The 19,648-nt window shown below is 49.9% G+C and overlaps 1 long non-coding RNA gene across 1 annotated transcript in view; it reads right to left on the reverse strand.

Annotated features, from left to right (window-relative positions):
- LOC127492082 (uncharacterized) overlaps positions 1–12,844 on the reverse strand; it is a 43,220-nt gene extending 30,376 nt beyond the window's left edge. The window contains exon 1 of the long non-coding RNA XR_007921075.2: positions 12,112–12,844. This is a non-coding gene — a long non-coding RNA (uncharacterized lncRNA). The remainder of the gene's footprint in view (positions 1–12,111) is intronic.
- Positions 12,845–19,648: the final 6,804 nt, after the last annotated feature.

The raw sequence follows: 19,648 nt of genomic DNA on the forward strand, positions 1-19,648 counted from the left end.
GCTCCAGATGTGTGGAGATCCAGAGGTTCACACACACTGGGCCCTTTGTCCGTCGTCGGCTTGTGTTGCTACCTGCTCAATGCAGAGTAGCAGGCTGCTTCTTCAGCTCCAAGTGCGAGGAGATCCAGAGGTTCACACACACCGGGCCCTTTGTCCGTCGTCGGCTTGTGTCGCTACCTGCTCCATGCAGAGTAGCGGGCTGCCTCTTCAGCTCCAGATGTGTGGAGATCCAGAGGTTCACACACGCCGGGCCCTTTGTCCATTGTTGGTTTGTGCAGCTACCTGCTCAATGCAGAGTAGCGGGCTGCCTCTTCAGCTCCAGATGTGTGGAGATCCAGAGGTTCACACATACCAGGCCATGATCCCCAAGAGGATGGAGAGCGGTGCCAGGGCTCCCCTTTTATCCTCATTTTCGGACAGTGCTCCAGCTTGCCATCCTTCGACTTCTTGTCCAATCAACGCTGGTTCCTCCTTGCTTATAGTCGAACAGTCCAGTCAATACTCTTCCCGCCTTACTTATGTTTGAACTGTCCAGTCAGCGTGGGTAGGAGGGTATTGTCCGTAGCACACTGTTATCTGACCAGAGATGTCTGCTTGGTATGATTAGGAGTGTCTCCCTAACAGTCGTTAGGTATTGCCTCAGCTCCTGACTTATAACTCCATTTTACTTTTATTTTGTGGCTAGTGCTAACTTTTATTAACTCAATGTTTTACTGTGTTTCCACAGTTTATCTCCTTTTCAGGTAAGCAGTGATCTGTGACTCTTTTTGACACTCCTGTGGAATTCTCCACAGCAGAGAGCTGGACTGGAAGAGGAGCAGCTGGGACTAGAACTGGTGCCTGTATGGGATGCCGGCATTGCAGCGCCACAGTGCCAACCCCGAGGAGACTTTCTTCTTTCATCCAAAGTGACTCGAGTCCCATTTTCTTGGAGCTTTGATAAGTGAATTTCCATTCAACTAATTTTAGAACCTAGTGTTCATTGGCTTATTCATTTGGTATTTTTGATTGCTAGTTAATTTGGAAGGCTGAGGGAAAGAGGGAGCGAGGGAGAGACAGAGGGATCCTCCATCTGCTGGTTCACTCCGCAAAAGGCTGCAATGGCTGGGGCTAGGCCAAGCTGAAGCCGTGAGCCAGGGGCTCCATCTGGTCTCCCATGTGGGTGGCAGGAACTCAAGTACTTAGGCCATCTTTTGTAGGTACTTAGCAGGAAGCTGGATCGGAAATGAGGCAGCCAGGACTCAGACTGGTGCTCTGATATGGGATGTGGGTGTTGCAAGCAGTCCCGCTGTGGGGCTCACCTACCACTCTGTCTCCTGCCCTCTGTGAGCCTTTGGGCAAATGCTGTTTTCTACCCCAGATGGTTCCCTTTGCTGCCTCAAGCCAGAGCTGAGTAGGAATCCCCCTTTTTCTCATGAAAGCTTCTAGAATGAGAAGCAGCACTTGGGATTCCGTAGCCCTCTGACGGCTCTGCTTCCACAACCCCTGACACAGCAAGGCCGCTTCCTGCATGAGATTGTACTGCAGCCCTTGGCGGGGTCACTGTCTTGGTCTTTCCCTTCATGACCTCCCTGCGGTGCTCAGGAAATCCCTGCCCAGTTCCGCAGGCCGTCTGTAATCGGCCTCAGGTCTGAGCCAGCTCTGAAAAGGGCAGGCTCTGGAGAAGGTCTTGTGGCCCTGCAGATTGTCCACCTTCCTGGGCCTCAGCGTGCCCCTCTAGTGGTTCATAGTCAGGTGAGCACATCTGAGCAGCCATGATTGTCACCATGTGTAGAGTGTTTGCCATGCATGTCCCGTTGTTCTCAGTGTGTTGGACCCAGCACTGTGGCGTGGGCACTGCTATTCCAGCTCCATTTGGCAGATAAGGAAACCGAGGCCCTGGATTATCCAAAAATCTGCCCAGAGTAACACAGCTGGCAAGTCCAGCTCCTAGTCAGGCTGTCTCTGTCCAGAGCCGGGGGTCATCTCTGGATGGCACTGGACAATATGGGCAGGAGGTCCTGGTAGAAATGACAGGAGAGCCTGTTCCTGGGATCTGCAAGTTCTTCACCAGGGCCTGAGTTAAGCATCAAAGATTGGCATTGGGGGAGAGAGGGAGGTAGAGGAGCAATGGCGCTGAATGGTCCGACAGAGCCCCAAAGGCTTTGATGCTGCTCCGATCAGCCTGTGTCCTGTATCTATGAGGGAAGGCCAGTCAAGGCCTTAGCCGGGGTTGCTTACTCTAAAGATCACTCTGGCCTCCATGGATAAGGGTTTGGAGGGTTGATACTGGCCACAGGGAGGGTAGTAAGGAAATGTGGCAGCTTGGGTAGGGTGCTGGCAGTGAGACTGGAGACAAAGGTGTGGATAATGACCTGTTAGAGTCAGGGTGGACTAGAAAAAGAGGAATCAAAAATGATTTGTAGGGGTGGACATCAGTCCATAGCAGAGTTTCCGGGTTGATTCTGGCTTTGGCTCCTGACTCCAGCTTCTTGCTAATGTGCACCTTGAGAGCAGTGGTGATGGCTCAAGTGACTGAGTCCCTGCCACCCATATGGGAGAGCTGAATGGAGTTCCTGGATCCTGGCTGCAGCTCCAGCCAGGGGCTGTTACAAGCATTTGGGGGAGTGAACCAGCAGATGGGAGCTTGTTCTGTATGTTTGTTTCTTAAAAAAAATAAATAAAAAAAAGGAAAAGTTGTAGTATCTGGCATAACCCAGAGATGGACAGTGCAGGAAGAAATTTGGAGACAGAGATTTTCACTTATGGAATGGGAGGTGCTTTGGATTCCTGCAGATTGGAAGTGGGTGAGTGTGGTTGTAGTCTCCGATGAAAGGTCTGGGATGGCGAGAGCTTGGGAATCATCAGAAGGTAGCTGATAGTGGAAGTAGGCCTGGGTGAAACTGGTGAGGAGGAGGATAGGGAAGGAAAAGATAAGGACAGAAGATGGGGCTGGTGTTGTGGCGTAGTGAGTTAATTCTTCTGCCACACCCACGTGCCCTAGGAGCGCCGGGTCAGATCCCAGCTGTTCTGCTTATGAGCCGGCTTCCTGCCAGTGCAGCTGGGAAGGCAGCAGAAGATGGCCCAAGTACTTGGGTTCCTGCCCCCAATATGGGAGATCTGGGTGGAGCTCCTGCCCCATGTATTCAGCCTGGCCCAGCCCCATCCATTGCAGCCATTTGGGTAGTGAACCCACCGATAGAAGACCTGTCTTTCTCTCTCTCTGCCTTTCAAATAAATAAGTCTTTTACAAAAACAGATAACAGGTGTTGGGGACACTCACTTGAAGTGTGGGGTGCAGTTGGGTTGAGCTGTGCAGTCATAGGGGTCAGAGGAGAGCAGAGTGGGAATGTTGTTGGTGGGGGTCATGCAGTGAGTGTGGACTTGGCAGGTTTTCGGGGTTGCTCTGGAGTGAAGTCAGAAACCACAGGAGGGGCCAGCACTGTGGCTTAGCGAATAAAGCCACCGCCTTCAGTGCCGGATCCCATGTGGGCGCCGGTTTGAGTCCTGGCTGCTCTACTTCCGATCCAGCTCTCTGCTGTGGCATGGGAAGCCAGTGGAAGATGGCCCAAGTCCTGCACCTGCATGGGAGACCTGGAGGAGGCTCCTGGCTTTGGATCAGCGCAGCTCTGGCTGTTGTGGTCACTTAGGGAGTGAACCAGCGGATGGAAAGACTCCCTCCTTCTCTCTGCCTCTCCTTCTCTGTCTGTGTAACTCTGACTTTCAAATAAATTATAAATAAATAAATAACACATAAAAAATAAAGCTGCAAGTCTCTCAATAAATGTATATGTTTTCTGCCAAAAACTTGAAATGCACCCAAAACTAGACTTGGAGTTATGAAGCATAAAAAGAAAACTGGGTCTTGGTGCTGGACTCCAGAGCACAGAAGAAAGAGGCTTTCAGAGGACTCAAACCAAACTTCTGGGAGCTGGCCCTGTGGCAGGGGGTATGCTGGTTTTTATTTTTATTTCAAGATTGGGACTTGTAGACATTGGGAAAAATAGAATTTTGTAGACTAGAATATAAAGTCATCACTAATATCATCATCCAAAAATAGCTACAGTTAACATTTGGGCGTATAGCCTTCCAGTTTCTGTTACTTCTTTTATTATTTTATTATCTGAAAGGCAGAGAGGAGAGAGGAGGAGAGGTCTTCCATCTGCTGGTCAGGGATGGGCCAGGGCAAAGCAAGGGCTGGGGACTCCATCTGCATCTTCTGTGTGTGTGGCAGCAATGCAAGTACTTGGGCCATCAGCTGTGCCTCCCTGGGTGCACATGAGTAGGAAGCTGGATGGGAAGCAGAGGTGGGACCTAAACCCAGGCACTTGGATGCACTTGGATGCACTTGGATATGGGCGTGCCGAGCTCTGGCACCCACAGCACCATAATGCCCGTTTATTTTCAGGTGCGTTCATATGTGTTTTTCTTTTCCCGCCTTGAGGTTTGTTGTACTCTCTATTTTGTAATCTTTTCTGATTTAATATGTTGACATATTTTCTCAATCATTAGATGTTCTTTTATAATATACTTGAAAAAATGATTATCTGTATGACTTCAAATGAGTGTACTAGAGTTCATTAATCAGTCTCCTAACATTGTTTATTTGGATTATTTGTAGTGAATGGGATTTCTGGAGTATGTTTCTGATAATTGCCTTAGGATACGGGAAGAGCTGTTCTCTGGCTTGTCCACTGAGGCGTCCTCAGTGCCCAGGGCAGCACCTGGCCAGTGGTGGTTGTTCCTGTTGAAGGTGCCCAGAGGTGATTCTGTCAAGGGGTGGGGCAGTCCAGAGACCTTCTAGAGGGCCAGGGCTGGCTCATGACACTGAAAGCTGAGGTGACCAGCAGGACCCGGTCTCCAGCTGCCACAGGTGCCAGGCTGACCCTTGCTGCCACCGAGAGCTGGCTTGGCGGGGACCCCGGACCCTGGGAAGCCCATCTTTTTCTCCAGGATGTTGGCTGGCTGCTTCTCAGGCTGCTGGCACTGTGTTGTGCCAGAGCTGAGCCCCACCCTGCCTCCACCCCTCCGAGCTGGACAGGGGCTGAGAGGCAGGTCCTCATGTGCTGGAATCTTCCTGATGGATCTTTTGGGCCTCCTGTACTCTGGACTCTTGAAAACAGAGATTTTTCTAATTTAACACGTTCAACTATACTTTGGCCAAATGCATCATTTTGAGAATTAAGCCTGGTCTCAAGGCGTAGACTCCTGAGCAGATATTCAGGAAGCACCGTCCTTTCTGGAAAAGGTGGCAAAGGCAGGTAATGTCGTTGATTAAGTTTTCTGCTGACAACTTCAGATGTTTTTTGCTTTTGCAGAAAATGAGGCACCCGCAGACAGAAAGTTAGGTTTATCTTTGGCTTGCCTCAGCCCAAACAAATTACTGTGTGCCCTAAGCGAAACGTTAAGAACATGCCACTAAAATAAAAGCCACGAAGTCAGCGTGGACTGTGCTGGACCAGCAGAGTTTGGGTTGGGGATGAAACCAGGCCTGGGGCTGGATCTGGATGCCCCCAATCCCAAACGTCGTGGGACTGACGAGGTGCCAGGTGGCTGAAGGGACTCACAGCATTCAGCCCTTAGTTGTTGGGGGCATGCCGGGTCAGCAGTGTCTCTAGGAGTTTCACTGCAGAAGAGGGTGTGGAGGTATGAATTCTTGTCTCTGTCATTGATGGAGAGCTTGGTGAGAGCCTGGGGTTGGGCGGGCTGGGCTCTGCCCTGGCTCCAGCATCACTCACCGTGTGATCTTGGGAAGTTGTCAGCTTTCCCTGACTCCGCCCTGCTGGCCTGTGAAAGGGGTGCATGATGCCACAGAGCTGTTGGGGGAGCTAAATGTGTTAACATGTGTAGTGGATCTGGAACAATGCCTGGGACAAGGATGGCGCTTTGTTGCTGTGTAGCTTCTCTCAAGTGCTGAGTCCCCCTCCTGGTTGGTTAGGGGTGCCCAAGGGCACCATGTCTCTGCATCTTTTTTTATTTATTTATTTGACAGGTAGAGTTATAGATAGTGAGAGAAAGAGACAGAGAGAAAGGTCTTCCTTCCGTTGGTTTACTCCCCAAATGGCCGCTACAGCCGGCACTGCACCGATCTGAAGCCAGTAGCCAGTTGCTTCTTCCTGGTCTCCCATGCGGGTGCAGGGGCCCAAGCACTTGGGCCATCCTCCACTGCACTCCCGGGCCACAGCAGAGAGCTGGACTGGAAGAGGAGCAACTGGCCGGCGCCACGGCTCACTAGGCTAATCCTCTGCCTGTGGTGCCGGCACACCGGGTTCTAGTCCCGGTTGGGGCGCCGGATTCTGTCCCGGTTGCCCCTCTTCAAGTCCAGCTCTCTGCTGTGGCCAGGGAGTGCAGTGGAGGATGGCCCAAGTGCTTGGGCCCTGCACCCGCATGGGAGACCAGGAGAAGCACCTGGCTCCTGGCTTCAGATCAGCGCGGTGCACCGGCCGCAGCGGCCATTGGAGGGTGAACCAATGGTAAAGGAAGACCTTTCTCCACAACCCTCCCTGTGCTCTCCCTTCCATCTGTACCCAACTTAATGTCACATGATCAGCCACCTCCCTCACATCCTCACTCCTGTGCTTCTCTGTGATTTGCTCTGTTTTCTTAGATGAATTTCGTTTCTTTTTTTTAGAGATTTATTTTATTTATTTGAAAGACAGTTATAGAGAGGTAGACAGAGAGGCCTTCCATCTGCTGGTTCACTCCCCAGATGGCCGCAAAGGCTGAAGCTATGCCGATCCAAAGCCAGGAGCCAGGAGCCTCCTCCGGGTCTCCCATGTGGGTGCAGGGGCCCAAGGACCTGGGCCATCTTCCACTGCTTTCCCAGGCCATAGCAAAGAGCTGGATTGGAAGAGGAGCAGCCGGGACTAGAACCGGCACCCATATGGGATTCCAGCACTTCAGGCCAGGGCTTTAACCCGCTGTGCCACAGTGCCAGCCCCTTAGATGAATTTCAACCCTAGTCAAATACAAATCATTGCTTTTCTGTAATGGCTCTGCTGTTGTACATAGTTCAGGAGAGACACTTAACTGGGCTTTATATTTTCACCTCCAAGTCATGACTGCTGTTCTTATGTGGGCCGTGATTCTGCCCACCAACTGTGTGTGCTCTGTGATTTTCCACTTTCCTAGGTGATGCTCTTGCTTATTCTTCTTCTCCAACGCCTATCACCTCCTCCCCTGCTCCGGGAGCCTTCGCAGGTTCCTCCCAGCGCACCTCTCTGTCCCAGGCATCCACATCCGAGAGCTTCAGCTCCTCTTTGGCATGATGTGTGCTCCCTCTGTGTGTGCGTGGGTCTCCACTGGTGCCTGCTGAAAGACACGGCCCGGGCACTTCTCCCTGCGCTGTGCTCCCCCACCAGAGCACACCTTCCCAGCGGACCTTTGCTGTCGGCGCCCAGCCGTCAGTTCCTTCCTCTGGAACACAGTCCTCTGTAGAGCCCGTTTCCTCCGGGTCTCTGTTCCTTTCACAGGACAAGCCCTTGAAGGTATGGTCTGCATTTGAAGTCTCTGTGACTGACATCCCCACTCCACCCATGCTACTAAACCCATAGGCAGACACTCAGCCTTCCTGTCCTTGGCGGGTAGAGAGAGGTGTCTGGCGTGCTAGGCTGGTCTCTCTTCCTAGAAACACGTTTTTGCTGAGCTTCCGGGGTGCCACCCTCTGCTGGTTCCCTGTGCCAGTCTGCACAGTGATGTGTCTGTAACCTCACGTAGTGCAAGGCCCCAGAGTCGGTCCTTGGCCCCCTCTCTTTTCTCTCTCTCCCTCCACAGTCGGACCCGGCCTCATGTCTTTAAGTAACACTTCCATGTTGATGATTCCCCTCCTTTCATCTTCAGGTGGTCTTCATACTTTCCACTTCACTCTCCAGCTGCCACGTCAGCATGTCCACTGGGAGGCCAGATGGGTATCGCACACTGAACAAGTCCAGCGAGCCCCCGATATGTGTCCCCTTCCCCTGACACCTGCTACCTCTGGGCCTCGCTGTTTCAGCAGTGGCAGTTCCATGCCTTCAATGATTGGCCCCCAAGCCCTGGGGTGATGTCTCGTGTGTTCTCACTCCTTCACCAAATTGTTTAAGCATACCCAGAATCTGCTGAAACCTTGCCTCTTCCACTGTTAACCGTCTTGGATGAATGACAGCATCTCTCACTGGGTGTCTCAGATGGCCTCCTGTCTGGTCTCCCTGTTGTGGCCCTGGCTGTGTTCTTTCTTTTTTTATTTTTAACGATTTTATTTATTTATTTGTGAGGTAGAGTCACAGACAGTGAGAGGAAGAGGCAGACAGAAAGGTTTTCCTTCCATTGGTTCACTCCCCAAATGGCCGCTATGGCCGGTGTTGCGCCGATCCAAAGCTCAGAGCCAGGAGCTTCTTCTGAGTCTCCCTTGCGGGTGCAGGGGCCCAAGGACTTGGGCCATCCTCTACTGCTTTCCCAGGCCACAGCAGACAGTTGGATGGGAAGAGGAGGAGCTGGGACTAGAACCGGCACCCATGTGGGATCCCGGCGCTGCAGGCGGAGGATTAACCTACTGTGCCTCAGCACCGGCCCCCTGGCTGTGTTCTAGTCTGTTTCCCACCTAGCAGTCGGAGCGATCCCTCTAAGACACAGGCCACCTCAGCCATCCCTCTACGCATAACCCTGCCAGGGTTCCCAGATCGTTCAGGTCAAAGCCAGTGTGCCCTACACAGCCTCACAGGTCTGGGCCCCGTTACGTCTCTGCCAGGTTACTCTTTGATCCCCTCTCCTCTCTTCAGTCACACCAGGCGAGCCCCTGCCGCAGGACCCCTGCGCTTCGTGTGCCACAGTGGTCTCCGTCCAGAGGGTCACAAGTCTCGTGCCGTCACCTCTTTCGGGTGCTGATTCAACATCTTCAGGGAAGCCTCTCTGGACCCTTTGTGAACCTCATTCCCCTAGACTCCCTTCCAGTCTCCTCTGCTTTTTCTCCCCAGTGCTACTTAAAACTGTCTAACATAGGATGATTTTATATTATCTTTTTTTTTTTTTTTTAAATCTGACTCTCACACAAGAATTTCAGCTCCATGACAACAGGGCTTTTCGTCGGTCAGTGTTTGTTTTGCGCACTGCTGCATGTCTGCTTCTTCGAAAAGTGCTGGACCCCAGCAGGTGGTTGAATGACTAATGGAAAGTAAAGAGAAATTGGCTGGCATTACCTCTTTCTGCAAGGCAGTGTAGCCTCCTGCTGAAGAGGTGGGGCATGAGAATCTGCCTGTGCAGTCATAGCAGGTGATTCAATCAGTCTCCCCTGTGTGGAATGAGATCATGGAGTTCCTGCTGCATGGGGTTGTTGTGAGGACTGAGATAATACAAATATATCTCCCTGTGTGTGTGTGTGTGTGTGTGTGTCTGTATATCTAGATAGATGCGTAGGAGAACTATGTAGCGGTGAAATATGCAGTTAGGGCACAAGTAAGTCTTACTTCTCATCACGGTTGTCTGCTGTCAACATTGTATTATCTTCCCATTTCAGCTTTCTCAAGGGTTGCTTTAAAGGAGAAATGCTGTATAAAACCATACAGATTATCTCCTTAATGTAATACAATATGAACTCAGGTGTGGGAGTCCCACTCTGCCTTCCATTGTCCTTGTGACTTAGGACCCTTTGCTAAGCCTGTGGAGACTGCTTTACTTGGCCGAGGGCTCGGTTTGTGTAGAACATGTTCAGGTGTGGTGGCCTGGTCCCTAGCAGATGCCCCTCACTGCACTGGGGGTGCGGGGTGTGGAGGAGGCAGGTGCAGGGTTCTGGGGGGGCCCTTGTGAGCCAGGAGTCAGGCCCGTGACCCCGCTTCGCGTTATGCTAAAAGTGGAGCTCATCAGAACACAGCCTGTGCAGGTGCAGTCCTGAATTCTGTCCTTGCTTCCTCACCAGGATCGTGCCGTGTCTTTTAGCAGAAATTGTCATTTTTAGAGTTTCTTGGGATGTTTCTTTTTATAGTTTCTCTCCTCCACCGCCTCTTCCTTCTGATTTTTAGTCAGCCAGGCTCGAGTCTGGGAGTCATCATGCATACTCACTCCTCCTTCCCTGGTCGCTACTCCCTTGCATACTCCGACCAGCTCTTCCTGGCGGGTTGGAGCCGCCGCAGAGCCACGGCCTGCCACCCTTTGAGCATTTGGCAGCGAGACTGACGTGGCTTCTAGATTCCGGGGCAGCTGGGTGAGGTTGCCAGAACGCGTGATTGTGACATGGCATTCCCTGGAGGCAGACTTCCCTGCTCCGGTGCAGTCCTGAGCACCCCTCGCAGGCTGCTTGTTCAGTGCCACCCACTTTCACCCGCACGCATTCCTGGGCACTGTTGCCCAACGCGTCTGGGATTTGCGCAGGAACTCTGTGAGTAGAAGAAGCCCGGAGGGGACAGAAGTCAGAGTTGGATCCCACACTCGACACATGAGCTCATCTGTTTAGAAGCCTGTGGGACCATGTGGAGCTCTGCCAGCATTTCACATGGACCAGGCACGCTTGCAACACTGTCTGTTTCCTTTCTCTTCCATGGGTTCAGTGCCTTTAAAACAACCCAGTGAGACCTACAGCGTGGGAAGGACCATCATCCTGCCAAGGTGCACATTTCAGATGTGCAGAATGAAGTAAAATATGAGAGCCAGTGAATATATTTGAAACGATTTTTTTCCTGTAAAAGTGTTGAGGTTGGGTGGTAACATGATTCTTGGAGCTCAGGGCGGGACTTTCCAGTTGTGGAGCGTGGCATATTTGTGACATATTATGATGCAGTTTTGGAAGGAAGTGAACACAGTTGCTAATTAGCTTGAGTTTATTTAACATCTGAATTAAAAATATCATCTTCGGTGTTTCAATTGCGTGAAACAGAGTCCTGTGTCCGGCAGAAATGAAGTAAATACTAATTGAATTGACAGTTTTCTTCTAATGAATTAAAATCCTGTTAACTTCTCCCCCTCAGATCTGCCATCTTCTGTTTATGTAACTTATGAATCTGTCCTGATTCCATGTTTCTCACATTCATTCAGCTCCTGAAAACAAGTTAAAAATATAGAAGTGGGATTCTTGGGGCTGTTGTGTTCTTCAGCCCAGTCAGCAGCTAATGTCGCTGGAAGCCCCCCTGGCAGTGCCTCTGTCAGCTGGCCGATTCTGTGAGAAGAGCTCAGATCTTTGAAAATCAAGATGAGTTTTTTCCTTTTTCTGTCAGTGATATTTCTATTTTTATGCAACTTGTTTTTTACATGCAGAAAAGCACATACATAGGCATACGCTGAGCGTGTAATCATAAAAAGCTCATAACGTTAGAGACATGGCCAAGGTCCCAAGGCTGAGTTGTGACACACAGTGACTCAGCCAGTTTCTCCACAGCCCCTTTTCCCCACGGCCCTCCCCATCTGTGAGGCTCCGGAACTGGGACCCACTGCCTGCCAGGCAGCTGGTCCTGGGAGAAAGCATGGGTCACCAGGGGGCCTTCGTGGGCTCCTGACAACCTTAGCCTCTCGTTGAGATGGCCGAATCCACCCCCTCACCTCCCCACCCCCCCACCCCCCCACCCCCCCATCTGATGAAATCCTGTGAGCCTGCATCTTTGTCGCAGTGCTGAGCACGTCCTGCGTGCTGCCAGCTCACTGCCTGGCCAAGTCTCTTGACAGACCAGACCATAGCTGCTTGTGTTCCTGTCCAGCAGGGACTGGGCTCCCTCCCTGCCTCCTTAGAGAGCTCCGGTGGCACCTGTGTCCAGCTCCCACCCATATGTCTGCTTTGGATGCTTGGGACCTCCTACACGCATTTGAAACCGTAATGACACCTTGCATTGCCCTCCAAGGGGCTGCTTGTCCTGTCTCCTCTGCCAGCTAGTCTCCTGTCACCTTGGGAAAAGGGGCCAAGTCCAAATGCTATCTCTGGGGGCAGATTCTTAGGGTTTTTCTGAGAGCGATTGCCAACATCCCAACAAGGAACATCTGGGACACGTTGCTGAAGACGCAGGTTTCTAGAGTCCGCCCATCCTGTGACTCCGGTATGGGCTGCAGTGAGAACCAGGAATCTGGATTTAACCACATGATGGTCTTGTCCACCCAACATGGAGAACCACAGCCTTAAAGGCATGGAGCTGATGCCTGATGAGTGGCTTGGCCAGCTCCCACTGAGCCCCCACTTACACTTTCAGATCAGGTCCATGAGGGCCGAGTGGCCTGAGAGTAGAATGCGTGCCTGTGCTGCTCACGTGGTTCCCGTGCTGCGTGCAGGTAAGTGTCGGGCGCGAGACGGGAAGGCGCAGTTGCTGCCCCCGGGGCTCCATCGGGTTGTGTAACTTAAGGGAGCAGCATCTTCTCTGTTGCTTTCGAACTCTGCACAAATTTGATGGATGTCTTCTGTTAGCCACACTCTGCTCTGTGATGAACAGGATGGAGGGGAATCCTCTTGGAGGGTCCACACTGCAGTGACCAGAAGGAGAAGATAAGCAAGTGAAGCGGTACAGACAGTGCCCATTGCCAAGAAGTAGATAAACACACGTGGAGGGAGTGAGTTGACACCGTGAGGGCACGGCGGGGCCGCCTGTGATGTGGCATTGAAGCCAAGACGTGAGGGATGGAGCTCTTTGGGTCACACGGTACCAGGCCACGTGTGTGTACTGGATGGCAGATGGCACTGGTGCCTACAGTGTTTCCTGGGTCGCCCACTCCCTTGTATCTGTTCTCGGTGGGCGCTGTCACGGCTGCTGTCAGCTGAGTGGAGAGAGGAAGCTCTGAGAGGGACACACGGTCTCTGAGCTGCAGAGGGGCAGTTAAACGCGGCTCAGGTGAAGGCAGCGCCTACCCTGTTTGGAGTCACGTGTTCCCCTCTGTGGTGGTGGTTGCTGCAGAGGCAGTGTGATGACCAGAGGGCACAGGCCTGTTGTGACAGTGGGGGTGGCTGACATCACAGAGCACGGTGGGAACCAGCCCCTCCTGTGGGCACGCGCCTTATGTTCACCGGTTCACAGGAGCCTCACAATGACCCCGGGGGAATCCACGTGAGGCCGTTGGGGTTGAGAGAGCAAAGCAGTGCCACCGATGGCAGGTGTAGAACCAGCTTCAGGCTGACGAGGTGCGCCTTGTCAACTTCCTGGAGTTGCTGTTACGTTTTTAGCGTTTTTAATGTACAGTTTCTATCCTTCTGTATTTAATTATTTCCTGTTATTTAAGGGTCAGAGTGTGAGTGAGAGAGAAAGAGGGAGGGAGGGAGCTTTCACATTCTGGTTTATTCTCCAGATGCCTGTGATGGCCAAGGCTGGAGCTGGAAATTCGCTCCAGGTTACCCACAGGAGGCAGGGTCCCAACTGCTTGAACCATCACCTGCTGCCTCCCAGGGTGTGCATTGGCAGGAACCTGGAGCTGGGGCTGGGATCCAGGCAAGGGATGTAAGTGGTATCTTCACCGCTCGGCCCACTTCTGCCCTTCCCTTCTTCCTAAGCCACAGTGGCTGTCTTTACGTGCATTCAGAGTCCAGGGTTCCCCTATAGGCTGTGATCGTCACTGTGGGACGCCTGGGCACAGGGCTTGCCACTGCGTCCCTTCAATTGTAGGCCATTGTCTCCTCCTCAGGTTTTCAGACCGCAACTTTGAACATAATCTTTCCTGATTAGCCGAGGCTTTGTGAAAGCTTTAGGCACCAGGTAGCAGAAATCAGTTGGCCTTCCACACTGCCTTGTTTTCTCTCCAGTCTTTCTGGCAAGGCTCAGTGTGCTCCTGTCATCGCAGCACAGAAAGGGCCTCTTCCCTGTTAAAAGAGGAGCTAAGACCAGGCACAAGCTGGCTGCTGAGCTCTTGTGTGATCAGTTATAGCTGTAATTAACGTGGGTGCTCCCAGCACATGGTGGCTCCCAGGGCACTTGTACCCTTCAGGACATGTGCTCCTCTCAGGGGCGGGCTGATGTCTCCCGTCTTCTGCAAGTATCCCAAGCCACGAGGCTGCAGCCTCATGTGTGTGCATTTGTCCTTGGTGGGGGCACAGTCTGTTCTGGGATGGCATTTGACCCTCACCTCCAGGCTGCATTGTCTCTCAAAATGCACTCAGTGAGCAGACTCGGATCCCCCTGCAGGTGCCGGGTCCCCAGTAGAGCCAGCTGGCCCCAGACTAGTGTCTCATCAGTCCTGGGTTGCCTCTGGTCGTCCACTGACAACCTTCCCAGGATCCTCCGTGTCTCACAGGCAGTGCTGGGGTGCACAGGGCCTCCACAGCTGTGCCCATTGGATGAGAATGAGCTGGTTGCTGGGCTGCATACTTGCGTTCTTTGGAGCGCTCTTGAAGAGGAGAGTCTTAGCCCTGGTAATCCAGCAGCTGCCTGATCTTCCTCTGCGAGGCTTAGGAGAGCATGTAGGGAGCCTGCCTGCCACTTCCCCAGGGGGCCCAGGCGGGAATCCTGAAGGGAACGGCACAGGCCTGCATGACACGGACAGCAACGTGCATCAAAATAACAGGAGACTTCAGCTACTGTTTCTCTGCCAGGTCTGGGCAGCACAGAACGATTTCAGCAAAAATGAGTCCGACCCAAGAGGAGATGTAAGAGGGGTCTGAAGAGGAAGTAGGAGTGAGGAAGGGGTCAGCAGTACTGCCCAGGCCAAGTTTGGTGGCGGTCACATGTGACTGGACGACTCGTGGCTTCCCAGAACACCGTCTTCTCCAACCCCGAGCGCCAGGGCTGGAGCCGCGTTTGGAAGAGTAGCTGCTGGTTGGTGTAAGTGGCGTTCAGCAGACACACAGCGCCTTTGGCAGAGAAAGTAGTCTATTCTCTGGCTGTTTACAGTAAATACTAAAAAAAATTTCTGAGTAGTGGCTCTCAAGGTTCCTGATGGAAGCTGAAGTTTGGGTTGTTTTCAGGCGTCTTTGGAGAAGTCTTAACTTGTTCTTTAGTAAATCTTCCTTAATCTTTGTCGGGGCTCAAGACCTCCCCGCGGATGGATCCTTGTGTGTCACTTGTTGGAGTGGCAGGGGTTGGCAAAGTGCATCAGCTGGTGAGGAAGAGGCGCGGTCACAGTGTGGGCTGAGTGAGGACAGCCGTGTCCATCCTGAGAGTGATGTCCTGGTCATCTGTCACCTTGGCCAAAACCCAGAAGCATGCAACGTTCAAACTGCAACCAAATGTAACTCATGGGGTTTCCTGGGACCTCTGCTGAGTTACAGACCTCTCTCTATGCCTGGAAGGTTCTGGCCACCTCTCTCTAGCAAGCGCATAAAGAGCTCCAGGTAGAGACAGCTGAGAGATTCAAAGAGAGCATTTCTTCCACTATTTAGAAAACAGCGATTGAGAATCAGGACATCTCCTGAGCTAGGTAACCAGCTGGAAGGAATTGTTCAACCAGGTGCGTTAACTCATCCAGTCAATGGCGTTGCTTGGCACTGATCACTGAGAACACAGGTGCTGCCTTCCATCCAGGTGAATCGGAGAGGGCAGGGTGGTTATTGCTGGAGAACGTGCTCCACGAATCTGTCTTTGGGAGTTTGAACGTAGGGAAGTTCACTACTGTTGGTGGCAGCTGAGGCTGGACGGGCAGATCAGCAGGTGGAGATGCCAGGTTCTGCTTGGCATTAACCTCTCCGCCGTGCACCCAGGGGTGCTCCTCAGATCTAGGGTCTGAAAGTCACAGCAACGGGACCTGTGCCAGGGCAACTTTTGGAAAGTGGGATCAAATAAGTTTTTTTTTTTAAAGATTTTATTTATTTTTATTTTTTTATTTAGTAAATATAAATTTCCAAAGTACATTTTATGGATTACAATGGCTCCCCCCCACATAATTTCCCTCCCACTCGCACCCCTCCCAGCTCCTGCTCCCTCTCCCATTCCATTCACATCAAGATTCATTTTCAATTATCTTTATATACAGAAGATCGATTTAGTATATATTAAGTAAAGATTTCATCAGTTTGCACCCACACAGAAACACAAAGTGTAAAATACTGTTTCAGTACCAGTTATAGCATTACTTCACATTGGACAACACATTAAGGACAGATCCCACATGAGAAGGAAGTACACAGTGACTCCTGTTGTTGACTTAACAATTTGACACTCTTGTTTATGGCGTCAGTAATCTCCCTAAGCTCTAGTCATGAGTTGCCAAGGCGATGGAAGCCTTTTGAGTTCACCGACTTCAATCTTATTCCGACAGGGTCATAGTCAAAGTGGAAGTTCTCTCCTCCCTTCAGAGAAAGGTACCTCCTTCTTTGATGGCCCTGTTCTTTCCACTGGGATCTCACTCACTTGCAGAGATCTTTCATTTAGGTTGGTTTTTTTTTTTTTTTTTTTTTTTTTTTTTTTTTTTTTTTTTTTTTTGCCAGAGTGTCTTGGCTTTCCATGCCTAAAATACTCTCATGGGCTCTTCAGCCAGATCCGAATGCCTTAAGGGCTGATTCTGAGGCCAGAGTGCTATTTAGGACATCTGCCATTCTATGAGTCTGCTGTGTATCCCGCTTCCCATGATGGATCGTTCTCTCCCTTTTTGATTCTATCAGTTAGTATTAGCAGACACTAGTCTTGTTTGTGTGATCCCTTTGACTCTTAGACCTATCAGTGTGATCAATTGTGAACTGAAATTGATCACTTGGACTAGTGAGATGGCATTGGTACATGCCACCTTGATGGGATTGTATTGGAATCCCCTGTCACATTTCTAACTCCACCATTTGGGGCAAGTCCAATTGGGCATGTCCCAAATTATACATCTCCCTCTCTTATTCCCACTCTTATATTTAACAGGGATCACTTTTTGGTTAAATTTAAACACCTAAGAGTAATTGTGTGTTAATTATAGAGTTCAACCAATAGTACTAGAACAAAACAAAAAACTAAAAAAAGACCCAAATCAATAAAATCAGAGATGAAAAAGGAAACTAACAACAGACACCACAGAAATAAAAAGAATCATCAGAAATTACTACAAGGACTTGTATGCCAGCAAACAGGGAAATCTATCAGAAATGGACACATGCAACCTACCTAAATTGAACCAGGAAGACATAGAAAACCTAAACAGACCCATAACCCAGACAGAAATTGAAACAGTAACAAAGGCCCTCCCAACAAAGAAAAGCCCAGGACCAGATGGATTCACTGCTGAATTCTACCAGACATTTAAAGAAGAACTAACTACAATTCTTCTCAAACTATTCAGAACAATTGAAAAAGAGGGAATCCTCCCAAATTCTTTTTATGAAGCCAGCATCACCTTAATTCCTAATCCAGAAAAAGATGCAGCATTGAAAAAGAGTTACAGACCAATATCCTGGATGAACAAAGATGCAAAAATCCTCAATAAAATTCTGGCCAATGGACTGCAACATCACATCAGAAAGATCATCCACCCAGACCAAGTGGGATTTATCCCTGGTATGCAGGGATGGTTCAATGTTCGCAAAACAATCAGTGTGCTACACCACATTAACAGACTGCAGAAGAAAAACCATATGATTATCTCAATAGATGCAGAGAAAGCATTTGATAAAATACAACACCCGTTCATGATGAAAACTCTAAGCAAACTGGGTATGGAAGGAACATTCCTCAATATAATTAAGGATTTTTTTTTATTTGTTTGAGGGGTAGAGTTACAGACGAGAGAGAGAGAGAGAGAGAGAAAGAGAGAGAAAGAGAAAGAAAAAGAGAAAGGTCTTCATCTGCTGGTTCACTCCCCCAAATGGCTGATATGGTGAGAGCTGGGCCAGAAGCCAGGAGTTTCTTCTCGGTCTCCCACATGGGTGCAGGGGCCCAAGGACTTGGGCCATCTTCCACTGCTTTCTCAGGGCAAAAAAGAGAGCCATCCTGGGAGAGGAGCAGCTGAGACTTGAACCAGTGCCCATATGGGATGCCCATATATGGCTTAGCTTACCATGCCACAGCGTCAGCCTCTCAAATGCGTTTGAGAGGAGGTCAAAGGCGACCAGGTGAAATGAGGGTGATAGGAAGTAAGATGGACTGCCAGGAGTCTTTGTAAAACATGTGGCACTGCTCTTTAAGGTCTTGGTAACCACATTCCAAAGGCGAAGTGTGTCCTCAGGATTTTCCTGTTTCCTCTTAATTGTTTTAAAAAATGTGACATTTTAAAATTCATTAATTTTTTTTTCAAAGTTAAAGATGGAGAGAGGGAGAGAGAGAGCGTCCATTTGCTGATCCACTCCCCAAATGGTCACAGCAGTGGGGCTGGGCCAGGAGCCAGGAGCCAGGAGCCAGGAGCCAGGAGCCAGGAACTTGAATGAGTCTCCCACATGGGTGCAGGGGCCCAGATACTTGGGCCATCTTCGGGTGCTTTCTCTGATACATTAGGATTTTCCCTGATACATTGTGGATCAGAAGTGGAACAGCCAGGTCTCGACCCAGTGCTCAAGAGGGATGCTTGCGTTGTAATTTGTGGCTTAACCAGCTTTGCCACAATGCTAGACCCTAAAATTAATTGTTTTAAGAATCTATTTTATTTATTTATTTATTTGAAAGGTAGTGAAAGAGATAGGCTCTTCCCTTTATGGATTTACTCCCCAAATGGCCACCATGGCCCAGGGCTGGGCCAGGCTGAAGCCGAGAGCCTGGAACTCCATCCTGGTGTTCCACGTGGATGGCAGGGATCCAGGTATTTGGATCATCTTCCACTGCTTTGTCAGGTGCATGAGTAGAGAGCAGGTTGGGAAGTAGAGCACCCGGGCCTGAAATTGGCCCTCTCTGTGGGATGCTGGCCTTGCAGGCGGTGACTTAACCTGCTGCACCTCAGCGCTGGCCCCTTTGAGTTGTTAATGCTACGCTCTATTTGTCATTCTTTTAAATTACAGCGTTTTCCAAAGTGGATGAATAGTAATCCTTATTAAGCAGATAAGCAGAGCAGCAATGCCAAGCGGGCAGTGCGGTTTCCAGGTGGGATAATCGGTGGTCACTTTAATTATGATATCTGCAGTTAGGCTGTGTGCAGTTTTAGTCTGCTGCTGTATGCAGCACCATTTAAATTTCTCTCCGTTTTTAGAGCTGAAACAAAGCGTATTTTAAATGACAGCAAAAATTACACTCTAACATTTTTACCTTTAGAAATTCACATTTTAGTTTTCTACTGACTAAATGGGATCTCAGAAAACAGTGTATCTGCTTATAAAAAGGAGCATCCAGAATACAATGACTGAACAATATTCCACTTTGCATTTGTAATGCATTTCAGAATGTAGAACGCATATTTTATGCAGAACCCATTTTTGACTTGAGGATGGTTTTATATTTAAAAGTCTCTACTCAAATGTGTTCTCAAAAAGAATGCCTTCAGCAATCCATTGTTTTCATGTCCAAGCTACTGTCAGAAGAAGGAAGAATGTAGAGATTCCAGGAGTAATTTTTCCATTTATAGAAAAAACTATTAGAGTCTTTATGTTAATGTGAGCTGCTCAGCTGACCCCTGCTTCTCCACCTGGCTGAGTAAACAAATGGCAGCAGTTTTAGATTTTCATATGAAAATGAAAGTGCAGCAGAATCCCAAGACGGGAGATTGGGGTGAAAATGGCTATTTTTTGAAGCTCCAGTGTATGTTATGAACTCCCCTTGTATTATTTTAACTTTCACAGGAAAACAGATAAATACGTGAGCAATCTATATACAAAAATAAATGTTTTTGTTTTTTTTAAATGTTTATTTGAGAGATGAATTGAGAGAGAGAGAGTGTGTGTGAGAGAGACAAAGCCCACTCACAT

This window comes from Oryctolagus cuniculus, chromosome 9 (assembly GCF_964237555.1).
Source record: "Oryctolagus cuniculus chromosome 9, mOryCun1.1, whole genome shotgun sequence".
In the NCBI taxonomy this organism is placed as follows: Eukaryota; Metazoa; Chordata; class Mammalia; order Lagomorpha; family Leporidae; genus Oryctolagus; species Oryctolagus cuniculus.